We start from the raw sequence: 16,710 nt of genomic DNA on the forward strand, positions 1-16,710 counted from the left end.
ATGGTATAAATACAAAAAAAAAAATTCAAAAAAAGCCATCAAAGAACAGAGGGAGGGGTGTATGCAATCACATGCCTATTACGGTCACATGTTTGGAACAGACCATCTGAAGATATGCAAATTGCAAGTATTTACTACTAGGTAGGGAAAATGAACATATGTTGAAATCTGCCAAAGCCCAAATATTTAAATAAATAAAATATGTTAGTATCGACTTGACATACTTATTGGGTTGTGAACGGGTAGTAAAAAGGGTAAAAAGAAGAGACAAAGAGTGGATTGCTACCTGTAGAGCTATGGTGTCACGCCAGGTGTTAGTGCAACACAGAGGGAAAAGGGAAAGGGAGCCCAGACACTAGGGAAAGGGGGAAGTGGAGACCTCCTAGTCTGGTCTAGCGTCACCCTATTTCAACTACTGTCCCTATATTGCCTCTTCAGCAATTGCCGCACGCGTGCCTAGCCCTACTTTCCCTGGCGTATGGCTGCAGCTAGGGATGGAAGCATATGAGCACCAGTCAACCTCCACCAAACACTATAGACAACAAGGGAAGACAAAACAGGGGGAAAGCTTAGCTTTGGATTATTCCAAATATGCACACGGCCTCAAGCTCCAGAGAGGACGAAATACTGCTCCTGCTAAGCCTCACAAGTAGAAATCAATATAGCCGGCGACTCCCTCTCAGACACCCCCGGTATATATACACCAAGGCCAGAGAGCTAATTAGCAAGAGGGAGGAAGCCGCTAGGTCCTAAAGACAGCCTCTTATCTAAGAAGCTGTCTGCAATACCAAACGTAGAGATCTCCTGCAACACACTGCACCTGTGTGCACCTCTGACATACCCGTGACATATGGATTGGTGCAATTAACAATTGTACTAGTGGGTTTATACAAGTTCAAATCACCTAGTAACTAGAATTATATCTGTAAATAAATAAAATAATTAAAAATTATTTAATGGGTGGTTATTTTCTAATATACAGTACAGACCAAAAGTTTGGACACACCTTCTCATTTAAAGATTTTTCTGTATTTTCATGACTATGAAAATTGTACATTCACACTGAAGGCATCAAAACTATGAATTAACACATGTGGAATTATATACTTAACAAAAAAGTGTGAAACAACTGAAAATATGTCTTATATTCTAGGTTCTTCAAAGTAGCCACCTTTTGCTTTGATGACTGCTTTACTGGTTTCATAAAAATATTTATATCTATGTTAATTTTATTTAATTAAATTATAATAAAATTCACTAAAAACATTTATTTGAGCTAAAATCATAGTTTGTTCACACTTCACTATCTGAGGTACAGAAAACGGAGAAACAAAAGAATGAGCCGAGCTGCAACAGAAGGACGCTCTGAGATGGAGTTTCCTTCACTACTAAGTTCAAAGAGTGAGGTTAAATGAGCTCAATAGTGTGGGGATCTGCTGTGTTCACACATAGCAGCCTGAACAGAAATGAGAAGGCAATATACCAGGATCATGCACAGAATCATTTCTCAAGTACTGGTGTGTATTTTTGTGACTGTTTAACCCCTTTAAAGCCCATGACGTACTAATACGCGTCTGTGCCCTGGGCTTTAAGAGCCTGACCCGTATTAGTACGTCATGGCGATCGCGCGCGCACACAGGCTGTGCGGGCGCGATCGCCGCCGGGTGTCAGCTGATTGTCACAGCTGACACCCGATACAATGTGCAGGGAGCGGTCCTGCACCGCTCCCAGCACATTAACCTCCGCAATGCTGCGATCGAAGTCGATCGCAGCATTGCGGAGGCAAGGGGTGGTGATCGGTATACTCACCTCCTCTTTCGGCTTCCAGCGCTGTCGGCCGCGGCTTCCCGGGTGTTGCCATGACGACTCGATGTCGTCATGACAACATCCGGGTCACCAAACAGCAGGAAGATTGTTTGGACATGCGCAGTGCATCTCCAAACTATCTTCTCCCTGTCCAGCGCTGACAGCCTGCATGGCACAGGGATGGTGCTGCATTCCTGTGCCATGCAGGCGATCAGAATAAAAAAAGTGAAAGTCCCATAGTGGGACAAAGTAAAAAAACTGTCTAAAAGTGAAAAAAAAAAAAAAAAAAGTAAAAATATAAAAAAAAAAATAATCCACTAAAAATATAATGTACCCAACAATAAATATTATTATGAAAAAAAAAACAATAAAAGTACACATATTTGGTATCGCCGCGTCCGTAACGACCTGACCTAGAAAACTGTTCCACTAGCTAACCCCTTCAGTGAACACGGTAAAAAAAAAAAAAAAAAAAGCAAAAAACAATGCTTTATCATCATACCGCCAAACAAAAAATGGAATAACACGCGATCAAAAAGATGAATATAAATAAAAATGGTACCGCTGAAAACGTCATCTCGTCCCGCAAAAAACAAGCCGACATACAGCTCCATCAGCCGAAAAATCAAAAAGTTAGAGCTCTCAGAATAAAGCGATGCAAAAAAATATTTTTTTCTATAAAATAGCTTTTACTGTGTAAAAGCGCCAAAACATAGAAAAACTATATAAATGTGGTACCACTGTAAACGTACTGACCCGAAGAATAAAGCTACCTTATCAATTTTACCACACCCGGAGCAGAATGAAAAAATGTAAAAAAACACAATTCCTGAATTGTTGGTTTTTGTTTATTCTGCCTCCCAAAAATAGGAATAGAAAGTGATCAAAAAATGTCACGTGCCTGAAAATGGCACCAATAAAAACGTCAACTCATCCCGCAAAAAACAAGCCATCGCATGACTCTGTCGGCCAAAATATGGCAATGCAAAAACTAGATTTTACAAAATATGTGTCTTTTAGTGTGTGACAGCTGTCAATCATAAAAACCCGATATGATTCTGGTATCGCTGTAATCGCACCGACCCGAAGAATAAAGTAATCTCATCACTTATGAGGAACGGCGTAAAAAATAAACGCTAGGGCTGGGGTTGGGGTTGTGCTAATGTTAGGGTTGGGGTTGTTTTTTTTTTCCAATGTAAAAAAAAAAAAAAAAAAAAAGATGACGATATGGCGACTAGTGTTGAGCGCAAGTGCTCGCTACTTGAGTTTGCATCGGGTGCTCGGGTATGCACTGAGTATCGCGGGTGCTCGAGTCTCCGCCCCATATGCTTCGCGGCCAAAAAAACCTCGCGGGGATTGCCTGCCATGCACGAGCGATCCCCGCATGTTTTTTTGGTGGTGTCTAATAACCGTGAAACATGCGGGCGGGGACTCGAGCATTTCACTTGAGCACCCGTGATACATGGTGCATACCTGAGTACCCGATGCAAACTCAAGTAGCGAGCACTTGCGCTCAAGAGTAATGACAACGTATTCAATATGATGACCTAATGTTATCAAATTCTGTGTCGTACCTCTGGGTTCAAAATGTTCGCTATACCCCTTAATAAAATCCTTGAGGTGTATAGTTTCCAAAATGGGGTCACTTGTGGGGGAGCTCCACTGTTTAGGCGCATCAGGGGCTCTCCAAATGCAACATGGCGTCCGCTAATTATGCAAGCAAATTTTACAATCAAAAAGTCAAATGGCGCTCCTTCCCTTCCGAGCCCTGCCGTGCGCCCAAACAGTGGTTTTTCCCCACATATGGGGTATCTGCATGCCCAGGGGAAATTGCACAACAAATTTTGGGGTCCATTTTTTCCTGTTACCCCTGCGAAAATAAAAAAAATTGGGTCTAAAGTAACATTTTTGTGAAAAAAGTTAAATGTTCATTTTTTTCTTCCACATTCCAAAAATTCCTGTGAAGCACCTAAAGGGTTAATAAAGTTCTTGAATGTGGTTTTGAGCACCTTGAGGGGTGCAGTTTTTAGAATGGTGTCACTTTTGGGTATTTTCTGTCATAAAGACCTCTCAAAGTGACTTCAAATGTGATGTGGTCCCTAAAAAAATGGTTTTGTAAATTTTGTTGGAAAAATGAGAAATCGCTGGTCAACTTTTAACCCTTATAGCTCCCTAACAAAAAAAATTTTGGTTCCAAAATTGTGCTGATGTAAAGTAGACATGTGGGAAATGTTATTTATTAACTCTTTTGTGTGACATATCTCTCTGATTTAAGGGCATGAAAATTCAAATTTTGAAAATTGCAAAATTTTCACCAAATTTCCGTTTTTTTTTCACAAATAAACGCAAGTGATATCGAAGAAATTTTACCACTATCATGAAGTACAATATGTCACGAAAAAACAGTCTCAGAATCAGGGGGATCCGTTGAAGCGTTCCAGAGTAATTACCTCATAAAGTGACAGTGGTCAGAATTGTAAAAATTGGCCTGGTCATTAAAGTGAAAACCACCTTGGGTTGTAAAGGGGTTAATGTATAAATAATATTAATTTGAATTGTCCTTTAATTCAAAAAACACACTTGTTTGAGTAAAAGGAATTCTAGGCTCAGACCTCACTGCCTGTGGAGCAGGAGGGAACTATCAAACAGAAGGAGCTACTGAAGTCCCCTCCAGCCAAGGGAATCCCCCTGTGCCCTGCTCTGCTGACATCACTCTCCCATGATGCCTAGCATCAAGGAAAGTGAGTTATGTGCTGAAAGAGCTGCTATCTGTCCCCAGGGCAGGCTGAGACTTGCAGAAGAGGAGGATGTGTTGTATGGATGCAGTATGTGTTATGTAGGTCCCTGCAAGATATACCAGCAATGAGTAGAGCAGAACACTACAGAAGTTATTAGCTCTGCTGTGCTGCACTAATTAATAGCTGTGCACTTTCAGAATAGTATATACTGTACACAAAGACATTGTGTATAGATATTTATTGATTACATCTGCATTTATTAATATATATATTAATAAATGTGTGGCACCCCAGGGGTCTGGTTGCCACAGTAATAGAAATATTATGTCTGAGAGCAAGTGGGAGGTTTCTCTGGTCAGGAGCCCTAAGCATGCAACACGGCCCACCCAGACCTGGGAGGGGAGGAATCTGCCCTTATAAACTGGGTCTGGGGCGGGATTAGGGAGTGAAGTCTCAGACAGAGACGCAGTCTGGTCTGGAGGACAGCAGACACAGGGAAAGCAAGAACTAGAAGTTCTGTAGGAGCAGGAGCAGAAGACTAGGGCCTGGAAGCAGAGATATAGCTCGCCCTGGCAGAGTAACTTAGTAACCGGACACCGGAGTCCGAGGCTGTGGGGACTGATATACACCCAGCAGCAGAAACCAGCCGGCAGGGGATTCCAGGTCCTCTGGCCATAGAAGCCCGGAGGCTCAGTCACAAAGAAGGGACCAGCGCCGCCATCCAGGAGCGGAGGCTAACAGAAGGCCCCAAGTCACCAGCCATACGGGTGAGCACCACACGGTATACTCAGGGACGTGGGCTACTTGTAACCGCTTACAGCAAGGTAGCCAGGAAGAGTGCAGACAGACGGGGAGGCCTACAACTCCACCTGGCCAGGGGAACTCCTGCTTGCTCACAGACTGACCAGGCCCCTTATACTAGCCAGTACTCCCGGGAGGGTCTGCCTTATAACATCAGTAAAGACCCTGAACTGCAACCACACGTCTCTGTGTTTCATCGCCGCACCAGCACCATTAGTACTGGGACGCCCACACCATCACTACCATCATGCACTCTAGCTGCCCTGAGACAATACTTCTCCCGTGGGGAGTTATCCCATTCTTGGCTGCGCATATAACATCAGCCTCAGCGGTCTGCAGCGCAGCGGCGGTCCCCACTGACCGCAATCCACGGGTGGCGTAGTCGGACAATTACAATACCAATAGACTGCCACTGGTTTGACCACCCTGAGCCACGGACCGGGTCACCGCCACACGGAGACTACAACCCCCAGCATCCTACAACAGGCCCGGTTCCGGGTTCCCAGCACAGGCCCAGGGGGCGAGTCAAATGCAGATGTAATCAATAAATATCTATACACACACACACACACACACATATAGATAGAGACATATATATATTTATGTATGTGCGTATTTCTCTATACAGTGGGTACGGAAAGTATTCAGACCCCTTTAAATTTTTCACTCTTTGTTTCATTGCAACCATTTGGTAAATTCTAAAAAGTTCATTTTTTTCTCAATAAAGTACACTCTGCACCCCATCTTGACTGAAAAAAAAACAGAAATGTATAAATTTTTGCAAATTTAGTAAAAACGAAAACTGAAATATCACATTGTCATAAGTATTCAGACCCTTTGCTCAGTATTGAGTAGAAGCACCCTTTTGAGCTAGTACAGTCATGAGCCTTCTTGGGAATGTGTTTAATTAAGCACAGCTGGACTCCAATGAAGGAGTAGAACCATCTCAAGGAGGATCACAAGGAAATGGACAGCATGTGACTTAAATATGACTGTCTGAGCAAAGGGTCTGAATACTTATGACTATGTGATATTTCAGTTTTTCTTTTTTAATAAATTTGCAAAAATTTCTACATTTGTTTTTTTTTCAGTCAAGATGGAGTGCAGAGTGTACTGTAATGAGAAAAAAGGAACTTTTTTAGAATTTACTAAATGGCTGCAATGAAACAAAGAGTGAAACATTTAAAGGGGTCTGAATACTTTCCGTACCTACTGTATGTAATCTCAATAAATACAGATTCAGCCACGTTAATCAATCTATAAATAAAAATACACTGTACATTTATTTCTATGTGTGCACTATTTGTGGCATTTATTGAAAAAGTTGCCCAGGATTTGACCCCTTCATGACACGGCTATTTTCTGTTTTGTTTTGTTTTTTCGTTTTTTCCCCCTTTTCTTACAAGAGTCATAACTTTTTTACTTTTCCATCCACATAGTCATATGAGGGCTGTTTTTTTGCGGGACGAATTGTACCATCCATCCATTTTAAAATGTGAAAAAAATCCAAGTGCCTTGAAATTGCAGAAAAAAATGCAATTCCACAAATGTTTCTTGGGTTTTTTATTTACCATGTTCACTTTATGGAAAAATTAACCTGGCTATATGATTGTCCAGTTGTCCAGGTCAGTATGAGTACGCAGATACCAAACATGTAGTTTTTTTTATTTGTTGTAAGGCTGTGTGCCCACGTAGCGTTTTTGATGCGGAATTTCCGCAGCGGAAACGCTTGTAAAACGCTTGGTAACTCGCACCCCATGGTCCCCAATGGGATTCCGCAAGTTCTATGCACATGCTGCGGATTTTTCCGCAGCGTTTATGCTGCGTTCAAAAATCCGCAGCATGTCAATTAATTTTGCGTTTCCGCAAGCAGAATTGCCTTTGTCCAATGCATAAAAAACGCAAGGCAATTCCGCATGTGGAAAACGCGTGATAAACGCGCGAAAAATGCGCGATAAACGCGTGCGGAATTCCGCATGCGTTTTTCCGGGAGAGGACTTGCAGAAATGAAGCAGAAATTTTCTGCTTCATTTATGCAACGTGGGCACATAGCCTTAAATAGATTCTGAAATGATACTGTTACTGATACCATTTTGGGGTACATACAATGTTTTGATCGCCTCCTATTACATTTTATTGCAAATGTTGAGGTGGCCAAAAAAAATTAATTCCTGTGTTTATTTTTTTTTCTGTTACACATTTACTGATTGCATTAATCTATTTTACATTTTGATAGATTGGACTTTTAATAACGCAGCAATACTAAATATGTGGAATTTTTTTTGCTTTATTTTTAATGGGGCAAAAGCATGATTTGAATTTTTGTATTTTTGTCATATTTTTAAAAACACTTTTTCCCCCACTTTTTACAGTATTTGTCCTTAGAGGACTTGAAGCTGCGATCATTCGATCACATGTAATACACATACAGTCGGAAAAAAAAGTATTTAGTCAGCTACCAATTTTGCAAGTTCTCCCACTTAAAAAGATGAGAGAGGCCTGTAATTGACATCATAGGTAGACCTCAACTATGAGAGACAACATGAGAAAACAAATCCTGAAAATCACATTGTCTGATTTGGAAAGAAATTGTTTTTCAAATTTTGGTGGAAAATAAGTATTTGGTCAATTACAAACAAGCAAGATTTCTGTCTCTCACAGACCTGTAACTTCTTTTTTAAGTCCTCCACTCATTACCTGTAGTACTGGCACCTGTTTGAACTTGTTATCAGTATAAAAGACACCTGTCCGCAACCTCAAACAGTCACACTCCAAACTCCACTATGGTGAAGACAAAAGAGCTGTCGAAGTACATGAGAAACAAAATTGTAGCCCTGCACCAGACTGGGAAGACTGAATCTGCAATAGGCAAGCAGCTTGGTGTGAAGAAATCAACTGTGGGAGCAATAATTAGAAAATGGAAGACATACAAGACCACTGATAATCTCCCTCGATCTGGGTCTCCACACAAGATCTCAACCCGTGGGGTCAAAATGATCTCAAGAACGATGAGCAAAAATCCCAGAACCACACAAGGGGATCTAGTGAATGACCTGCAGAGAGCTGGGACCAACATTACACAGACTACCATCAGTAACACACTACGCCACCAGGGACTCCGATCCTGCTGTGTCAGACGTGTCCCCGTGCTTAAGCCATTACATGTCCGGGCCCATCTGAAGTTTGCTAGAGAGCATTTGGATGATCCAGAAGAGTATTGGGAGAATGTCATATGGTCAGATGAAACCAAAGTAGAACTGTTTGGTAGAAACACAACTCATCGTGTTTGGAGGAGAAAGAATGCTGAGTTGCATCAAAGAACACCATACCAACTGTGAAGCATTGGGGTGGCAACATCATGCTTTGGGGCTGTTTCTCTGCCAAGGGACCTGGACGACTGATCCGTGTACATGAAAGGGGCCATGTATCGTGAGATTTTGAGTGTAAAACTCTTTCCATCAGCAAGGGCATTGAAGATGAAATGTGGCTGGGTCTTTCAGCATGACAATGATCCCAAGCACACCGCCAGGGCAATGAAGGAGTGGCTTCATAAGAAGCATTTAAAGGTCCTGGAGTGGCCTAGCCATTCTCCAGATTTAAACCCTATAGAAAACCTTTGGAGAGAGTTGAAAGTCTGTGTTGCCCAGCAACAGCCCCAAAACATCACTGCTCTAGAGGAGATCTGCATAGAGGAATGGGCCAACATACCAGCAACAGTGTGTGCAAACCTTGTGAAGACTTACAGAAAACGTTTGACCTCTGTCATTGCCAACAAAGGATATATAACAAAGTATTGAGATGAACTTTTGTAATTGACCAAATACTTATTTTCCACCAAAATTTGAAAAAAAATTCTTTCCAAATCAGACAATGTTATTTTCAGGATTTGTATTCTCATTTGGTCTCTCAATCTCAATTTCAGGCCTCTCTCATCTTTTTAAGTGGGAGAACTTGCACAATTGGTGGCTGACTAAATACTTTTTTTCCCCACTGTAGCAGTGTAAAATCACAGACTCATAAATGCCAGCTCTGCTCAACCCATAAGTGGTAGAGGCAGATGATGGCTGAGGCCATCATCTGAAGGGAAATATGCAGGCTCGACTTGCAAGTCTGCATCAAAGTCAAGGACCCGACATATGAGGTAACTGTAAGTCATATGTAGGAAAGGGTTAAAAAAACTAGTAGCAGGAAAAAATATAAAATGCTAATTAAAAAAAAGACAATACTCACCTGCCAAATCCCTGCCATTCTATCATTGTTAATTGTTGTTGTGAGTAGTGCTCAGCATTGGACTTATAGACAGATTTCCATGGAAAAATCCCTTTACAAGCCCAGTCAGTCAGTCTGTGCTCCGGCCGGCACTGTGACATATACAGTTTTAGCGCTATCACAGTGCCGACCAGGGTCCAGACTAACTGCTGTGTCGATAATAAGCACTCAGCATTGGACTGGTAGAGAGATTATCTCAGGGAATCCCTCCACAAGCCCAGCACTGAGAAGTCTTCATTAGCACAGCGGTTATTCAGTTAGCACCCTAACCAGCACTGTGCACCTATTCTGCATGTAGCGTTGGCATCTCTGCCTCCTGCCTGGCAGAGACGCCGATCCCTGTGCTAAACACACTCTCCAGCCCTCAGGTCCCAGTGCTGCCCACCAGTCTGTCTATCAGCCGTGCCCACTTGTCAGTCTGTTAGCCAAGCCTGCCTGCCTACCTGCATTGCCTGCCTACCAGCCGTGCTCATCTGCCGTGCCTGTCGGCTTCGGCCATCAGTCCCGTGGGAGTCGTCTGCTACCACACAAGGTTGGTCCCAGAGTGGCACCGGTTCCACATTCCCGGTCCCTCCTTGGTTCCTTGGTTCACGGAGTCGACTAAGCCACCATGTAGCCAGGGTCGGTCCGGGTAGGCACTTAGTTACGCCCCTCTGGTCCCTCCTTGTATCACAGCACAGAGGTTCCACCACCCGGCCCCCTAACACTGCATATGTTGAGCAATGCTCAGCCCTTGTTACACTAATCAGTACTGGGCTGGTAGACGGATTCCCTCTATCAGTACAGCACTGAGTGCTCATAGTATTGCAGCAGTCAATGCATAAGACTGGAATCACACAAGCATATAGCATTGGATGCGATATGCTAATGACACTCGGCTCCAGCTCTGCTGCGAGCGTGAGCTGAGTGTCAGTGCACTGTGCTCTGATCCACTTGCATGAGAGAATCACAGCACAGGTGTGGAGGAGACGGAGAAAATAATTCTCCATCTCCTCCATGGCCTGTCTCAGTGTATATCGGGCTACGCTAGGATGACATCCGAGTGCAGTCCGAGGTTTCACATGCACCCATAGACTTGTATTGGTGCATGTGAACCGAGTCACGCTGCCAATCGCAGCATGCTGCGATTGCTCTCTCATGCCGAATCGGCATTTGAAAATAATCGCAGATGTGCACTGCCCAATAAAATAACACTGGTCCGAGTGCTATGTGATGTTTTATCGCATAGCACTCGGCTGTGTTATATGCTCATGTGACCCCGGCCTTAGTCAGTCTCTAACCCCATGGAATGGAACAGCTTATTCCTGTCAGTAGACACCATTTATTCCTGTCAGTAGTGCTGAGCTATACAGTATTGGCACAGTGCCAGTCAGGGCGTAAACCAACCAAATCCCTCTACAAGTCCAGCGCTGAGCAGTCAGTGTGCGTCCTGATCAGCACTGTGATTGTACCTCTACTTTATATGCTGATCTATGCTACCAATACTAACACTGCACAATAAATTGTAGGGATATTAATATACAGTGGGGGGATTAAGTATTTGATCCCTTGCTGTTTTTGTAAGTTTTCCCACTGACAAAGACATGAACAGTCTATAATTTTAAGGGTAGGTTAATTTTAGCATTGAGAGATAGAATATCCCCCCCCAAAAAAAAATCAAGAAAATCACATTGTATAAATTAGATACATTTTTATGCATTTTGCAGTGAGAAATAAGTATTTGATCCCTCTGGCAAACAACACTTAATACTTGGTGGCAAAACCCTTGTTGGCAAGCACAGCAGTCAGACGTTTTTTGTAGTTGATGACGAGGGTTGCACACATGTCGGGAGGAATTTTGGTCCACTTCTCTTTGCAGATTATCTCTAAATCATTACGATTTTGAGGCTGTCGCTTGGCAACTCGGAGCTTCAACTTCCTCCATAAGTTTTCTATGGGATTAAGGTCTGGAGACAGGCTAGGTCACTCCATGACCTTACTGTGCTTCTTTTTGAGCCACTCCTTTGTTGCCTTGGCTGTATGTTTTGGGTCATTGTCTTCCTGGAAGACCCAGCCACGACCCATCTTCAATGCGCTTACTGAGGGAAGGAGGTGGTTGGCCAAAATCTCGCGATACATGACCCCATCCATCTTTCCTTCAGTACGGTGCAGTCGTCATGTCCCTTTTGCAGAAAAGCACCCCCAAAGTATGATTCTGCCACCATGCTTCATGGTTTGGACGATGTTCTTACGGTTGTACTCATCCCTTTTCTTCCTCCAAATACGGCGAGTTGAGTTAATGCCAAAGAGCTAAATTTTTGTCTCATCTGACCATAGCACCTTCTCCCAATAACTCACAGAATAATCCAGGTGTTCATTGGCAAACTTCAGACGGGCGTGCATATGTGCCTTCTTGAGCAGGGGGACCTTGCGGGCACTGCAGGATTTTAAACCTTTAAGGCGTAATGTGCTACCAATGGTTTTCTTGGGGACTATGGTCCCAGCTGCCTTGAGATCATTAACAAGTTTCCCCCGTGTAGTTTTAGGCTGATCTCTCACCTTCCTCATGATCAAGGATACCCCACGAGGTGAGATTTTACATGGTGCCCCAGATCGATGTCGATTAACAGTCATTTTGTATTTCTTCCATTTTCTTACTATTGCACCAACAGTTGTCTCCTTCTAACCCAGCGTCTTACTTTGTAGCCCATTGCAGCTTTGTGCAGGTTTATGATCTTGTACCTAACATCCTTAGAAAGCTCTTTGGTCTTGCCCATGTTGTAGAGGTTAGAGTCTGACTGATTAATTGAGACTGTGGACAGGAGTCTTTTATACAGGTGACTAAGTAAGACAGCTGTCTTTAATGCAAGTAATGAGTTGATTAGGAGCGTGTAACTGGTCTGTAGGAGCCAGAACTCATAATGGTTTGTAGGGGATCAAATACTTATTTCTCACTGCAAAATGCAAATAAATTTATCTAATTTATACAAAGTGATTTTCTTGGTTTATTTTGGGATATTCTCTCTCTCAATATTAAAATTAACCTACCCTTAAAATTATAGACTGTTCATGTCTTTGTCAGTGGGCAAACTTACAAAAACAGCAAGGGATCAAATACTTATTTCCCCCACTGTATATCTATCCCTACAAATAACTGCTCAGTGTACAGTAAATGTATAAGAATATAAACAGAAAAATAGCAAAACAGCATTAATCCACAAAATGCGGGAGACCATCGGATGTCAAAGTACAAAAATATAAAAAAGGCAGCACTTCTTTCAGAGAAAGAAAAGTTATTGATTCCAAGTCAAAGTATGCAACATTTTGTCTTCAGCAATAAGCTCCCCCGAGCCCCCCACGGTACCTTAAGTACTGGATCCTCGATCCCCCAGCCCTCCTCCTCCTTGTGCAGAAATAAAATGGCGGGCCCATGCGAAGTGTGCCTGCCGAGCTCTGCCGGCCAGTGCCCGGCAACAATAGGGAATGTTTCCCATTGGTTCCTTTTGATCACTGTGATAGGGTTTATCACAGTGATCAAAAGAAAAAATAAATAAATCAAATCCCCTTGGTCTCCCCCTTAGTTAGATAAAAATGATAAAATAAAAAATATATTTTTTTCCATTCTTTGCAGTTAGGGTTAGGATTAGGGTTGTGCTAGGGTTACGGTTAGGATTAGGGTGATGGTTTTGTTAGGATTAGGGTTGTGTCAGGGTTGTGTTGGGGCTAGGTTTACAGTTAGGATTGGGGTTAGGGATGTGTTGGGGTGGGATTTTTTCAAAAGTAAAGAAAAAAAAATGACGATATGGCGACTAGTGTTGAGCGCAAGCAATCACTACTTGAGTTTGCATCGGGTGCTCGGGTATGCACCGAGTATTGCGTGTGCTCGAGTGACATGCTCAAGTCCTAGCTCCGCATGTTTTGTTTGTATAAAGCACATGGGGATTGCTTGCCAATCCCCGCATGTTTTTTTGGGTGTCTAACACCGTGAACCATGTGGGACGGGGACTCGAGCATCCGCGATACTTGGTGCATACCCAAGCACCTAATGCAAACTTAAGTAGTGAGCATTTGCACTCAAGATTAATGACAACATATTCAATATGATGACCTAATGCTATAAAATTCTGTGTCGTACCTTTGGGTTCAAAATGTTCACTATACCCGCTGATAAAATCCTTGAGGGGGTGAAGTCTCCAAAATGGGGTCACTTTTGGGCGTTCTACTGTTTAGGCACATCAGGGGCTCTCCATACACGACATAGCACCCGCTCTCGATTCCAGCCAATTTTGCTTTCAAAAAGTCACACAGTGCTCCTTCCCTTCTGAACCCTGCTTTTTTTCCCCACATATGGGGTATCTGCATACTCAGGAGAAATTGCACAACAAATGGTATGGTGCAATTTCTCCTGTTATCCTTATGAAAATGCAAAATTTGGGGCTGAAAAACATTTTTGTGGGAAAAATGTGAAAATTGTATTTTTACGGGTCAATGTTATATCACATCTAGATAAGTTATTTGAGGGGTCTAGTTTCCAAAATTGTGTCACTTGTGGAGAGGTTTTCACTGTTTATGCACATCAGGGGCTCCCCAAACACGACATGGCGTTCGCTAATTATTCAAGCAAATTTTTCATTCAAAAAGTTACTTCCGAGCCCTGCCGTGCTCCCAAACAGTGGTTTTCCCCCACATATAGGGTATTGGCGTACTCAGGAGAAATTGCACAACAAATTTTGTGGCCAATTTTCTTTTGTTACCCTTGTGAAAATAAAAATTGTGGGATCTGAAGTAAAATTTGTGTGAAAAAAGTTAAATGTTCATTTTTTCCTTCCACGTTTCTTCAGTTCCCGTGAAGAACGTGAAGTGTTAATCAACTTCTTGAGTGTGGTTTTGAGCACCTTGAGGGGTGTAGTTTTTAGAATGGTGTTAATTTTGGAGATTTTCTGTCATATAGACCCCTCAAAGTAACTTCAAATGTGATGCGGTCCCTAAAAAAATGGTTTTATAAATTTTGTTGTAAAAATTAGAAATCACTGGTCAACTTTTAACCCTTATAACTTCCTAACATAAAAAAATTTTGTTGTAAAAATTGCGCTGATGTAAAGTAGACATGTGGGAAATGTTATTTATTAACTATTTTGTGTGACTTATCTCTCTGATTTAAGGGCATAAAAATTCAAAGTTTGAAAATTGCTAAATTTTTGAAAATTTTTGCCAAATTTATGCTTTTTACACAAATAAACGCAAGTTATATCGAATAAATTTTACCACTATCGTGAAGTACAACATGTCATGAAAAAAACAATCTCAGAATCAGTGGGATCTGTTTAAGCGTTCGAGAGTTATTACCTCAAAAAGTTACAGTGGTCAGAATTGCAAAATTTGGCTTGGTCATTAAGGACATAAATTGGCTCTGTCACTAAGGAGTTAAATATTATACAAAGATAACACAAGTAAGCACAGAATGCAGTTTTTAAATGAAGGTCTTTATTATTAAGGGAAAAAGAAATCCAAACCTACAGGGCACTGTGAGAAAAATTGATAGCCCTCTAAACCTAATAACTGGTTGGCCACCCTTATCAGCAACATCTGCAATTAAGTGCTTGCGATAACTGGCAATGAGTCTTTTACAACGCTCTGGAGGAATTATAGCCCACTCATCTTTGCAAAATTGCTGTAATTCAGCCACATTGGAGGGTTTCCGAGCGTGGACCGCCTTTTTAAGGTCATGTCAGAGCATCTCAATCGGATTAAGGTCAGGACTTTGACTAGGCCACTCCAAAGTCTTAATTTTGTTTTTCTTAAGCCATTCAGAAGTGGACTTTCTGGTGTGTTGTCTGGTGTGTTCTGGTGTGCTGTCCTGTCATTGTCCTGCTGCATATCCCAAGTGATCTTTAGCTTGAGGTCACGAACAGATGGTTGGACATTCTTCTTCAGGATTTTTTGATAGACAGCAGAATTCATGGTTCAATTTACCACAGCAAGTCTTCCAGGTACTGAAGCAGCAAAACATACCTATACCAACACACTACCACCACCATCTTTTACTGTTGGTATGACGTTCCTTTCCCAAAATGCTGGGTTACTTATACACCAGATGTAATGGGACACACACCTTCCAAAAAGTTCAACTTTTGTCTCGTCAGTCCACAGAGAATTCTCCAAAAAGTCTTGGCGATCATCAAGATGTTTTCTGGCAAAACTGAGACGAGACTTTATGGTCTTTTTTTCTCAGTGGTGGTTTTCGTCTTGGAACTCTGCCATGCATGCCATTTTTGCCCAGTCTCTTTTTTTTGTGGTGGAGTTATGAACACTGACCTTAACTGAGGCAAGTGAGGCCTGCAGTTCTTTGGATGTGGTTGTGGGGTCTTTTGTGACCTCTTGGATGAGTCATCGCTGCGCTCTTGGTGTAATTTTGGACGGCCGCCACTCCTGGGAAGGTTCACCACTGTTCCATGTTTTAGCTATTTGTGGATAATGGATCTCACTGTGGTTAGTTGGAGTCCCAAAGCTTTAGAAATGGCTTTATAACCTTTTCCAGACTGATAGATCTCAATTACTTTGTTTCTCATTTGTCCCTGAATGTCTTTGGATCGCATCATGATGTCTAGCTTTTGAGGATCTTTTGGTCTACTTCACTTTGTCAGGCAGGTCATATTTAAGTGATTTCTTGATTGAAAACAGTTGTGACAGTAATCAGGCCTGTGTGTGGCTAGGGAAATTGAACTCAGCTTCCCAAAGATGTGATAAACCACAGTTAATTTATGTTTTAAGGGGGGTATCACTTTTTCACACAGGGCCCTGTAGGTTTGGATTTCTTTTTCCCTTAATAATAAAGACCTTCATTTAATTAGAGACACACCTGTGGAAGTATTTTAATGCACACCTGAAACACACTGCTTCTTTGTGTAGCATCATGGGAAAGTCTAAAGAAATCAGCTAAGATATCAGGAAGAGAATTGTGGACTTGCACAAGTCTGGCTCATCCGTGGGTATAATTTCAAGATACCTGAAGGTGCCTCGTTCATCTGTACAAACAATTTTTACGCAAGTACAAACAAGATGGGAATGTCCAGCCATCATACCGATCACGAAAGAGACGGGTTCTGTGTCCTAGAGA

The 16,710-nt window shown here is 42.2% G+C and overlaps 2 protein-coding genes across 2 annotated transcripts in view; both read right to left on the reverse strand.

The window, feature by feature from the left end:
- Nucleotides 1-16,710, reverse strand: part of LOC141271937 (uncharacterized) — a 223,119-nt gene that overhangs the window by 112,636 nt on the left and 93,773 nt on the right. The gene's annotated exons all lie outside the window — the stretch shown is intronic.
- Nucleotides 1-16,710, reverse strand: part of LOC141271932 (uncharacterized) — a 40,795-nt gene that overhangs the window by 15,480 nt on the left and 8,605 nt on the right. The window lies entirely within an intron of this gene.

This window comes from Phyllobates terribilis, unplaced genomic scaffold (assembly GCF_046119375.1).
Source record: "Phyllobates terribilis strain yellow unplaced genomic scaffold, ASM4611937v1 Scaffold_5__5_contigs__length_657084704, whole genome shotgun sequence".
Lineage (NCBI taxonomy): Eukaryota > Metazoa > Chordata > Amphibia > Anura > Dendrobatidae > Phyllobates > Phyllobates terribilis.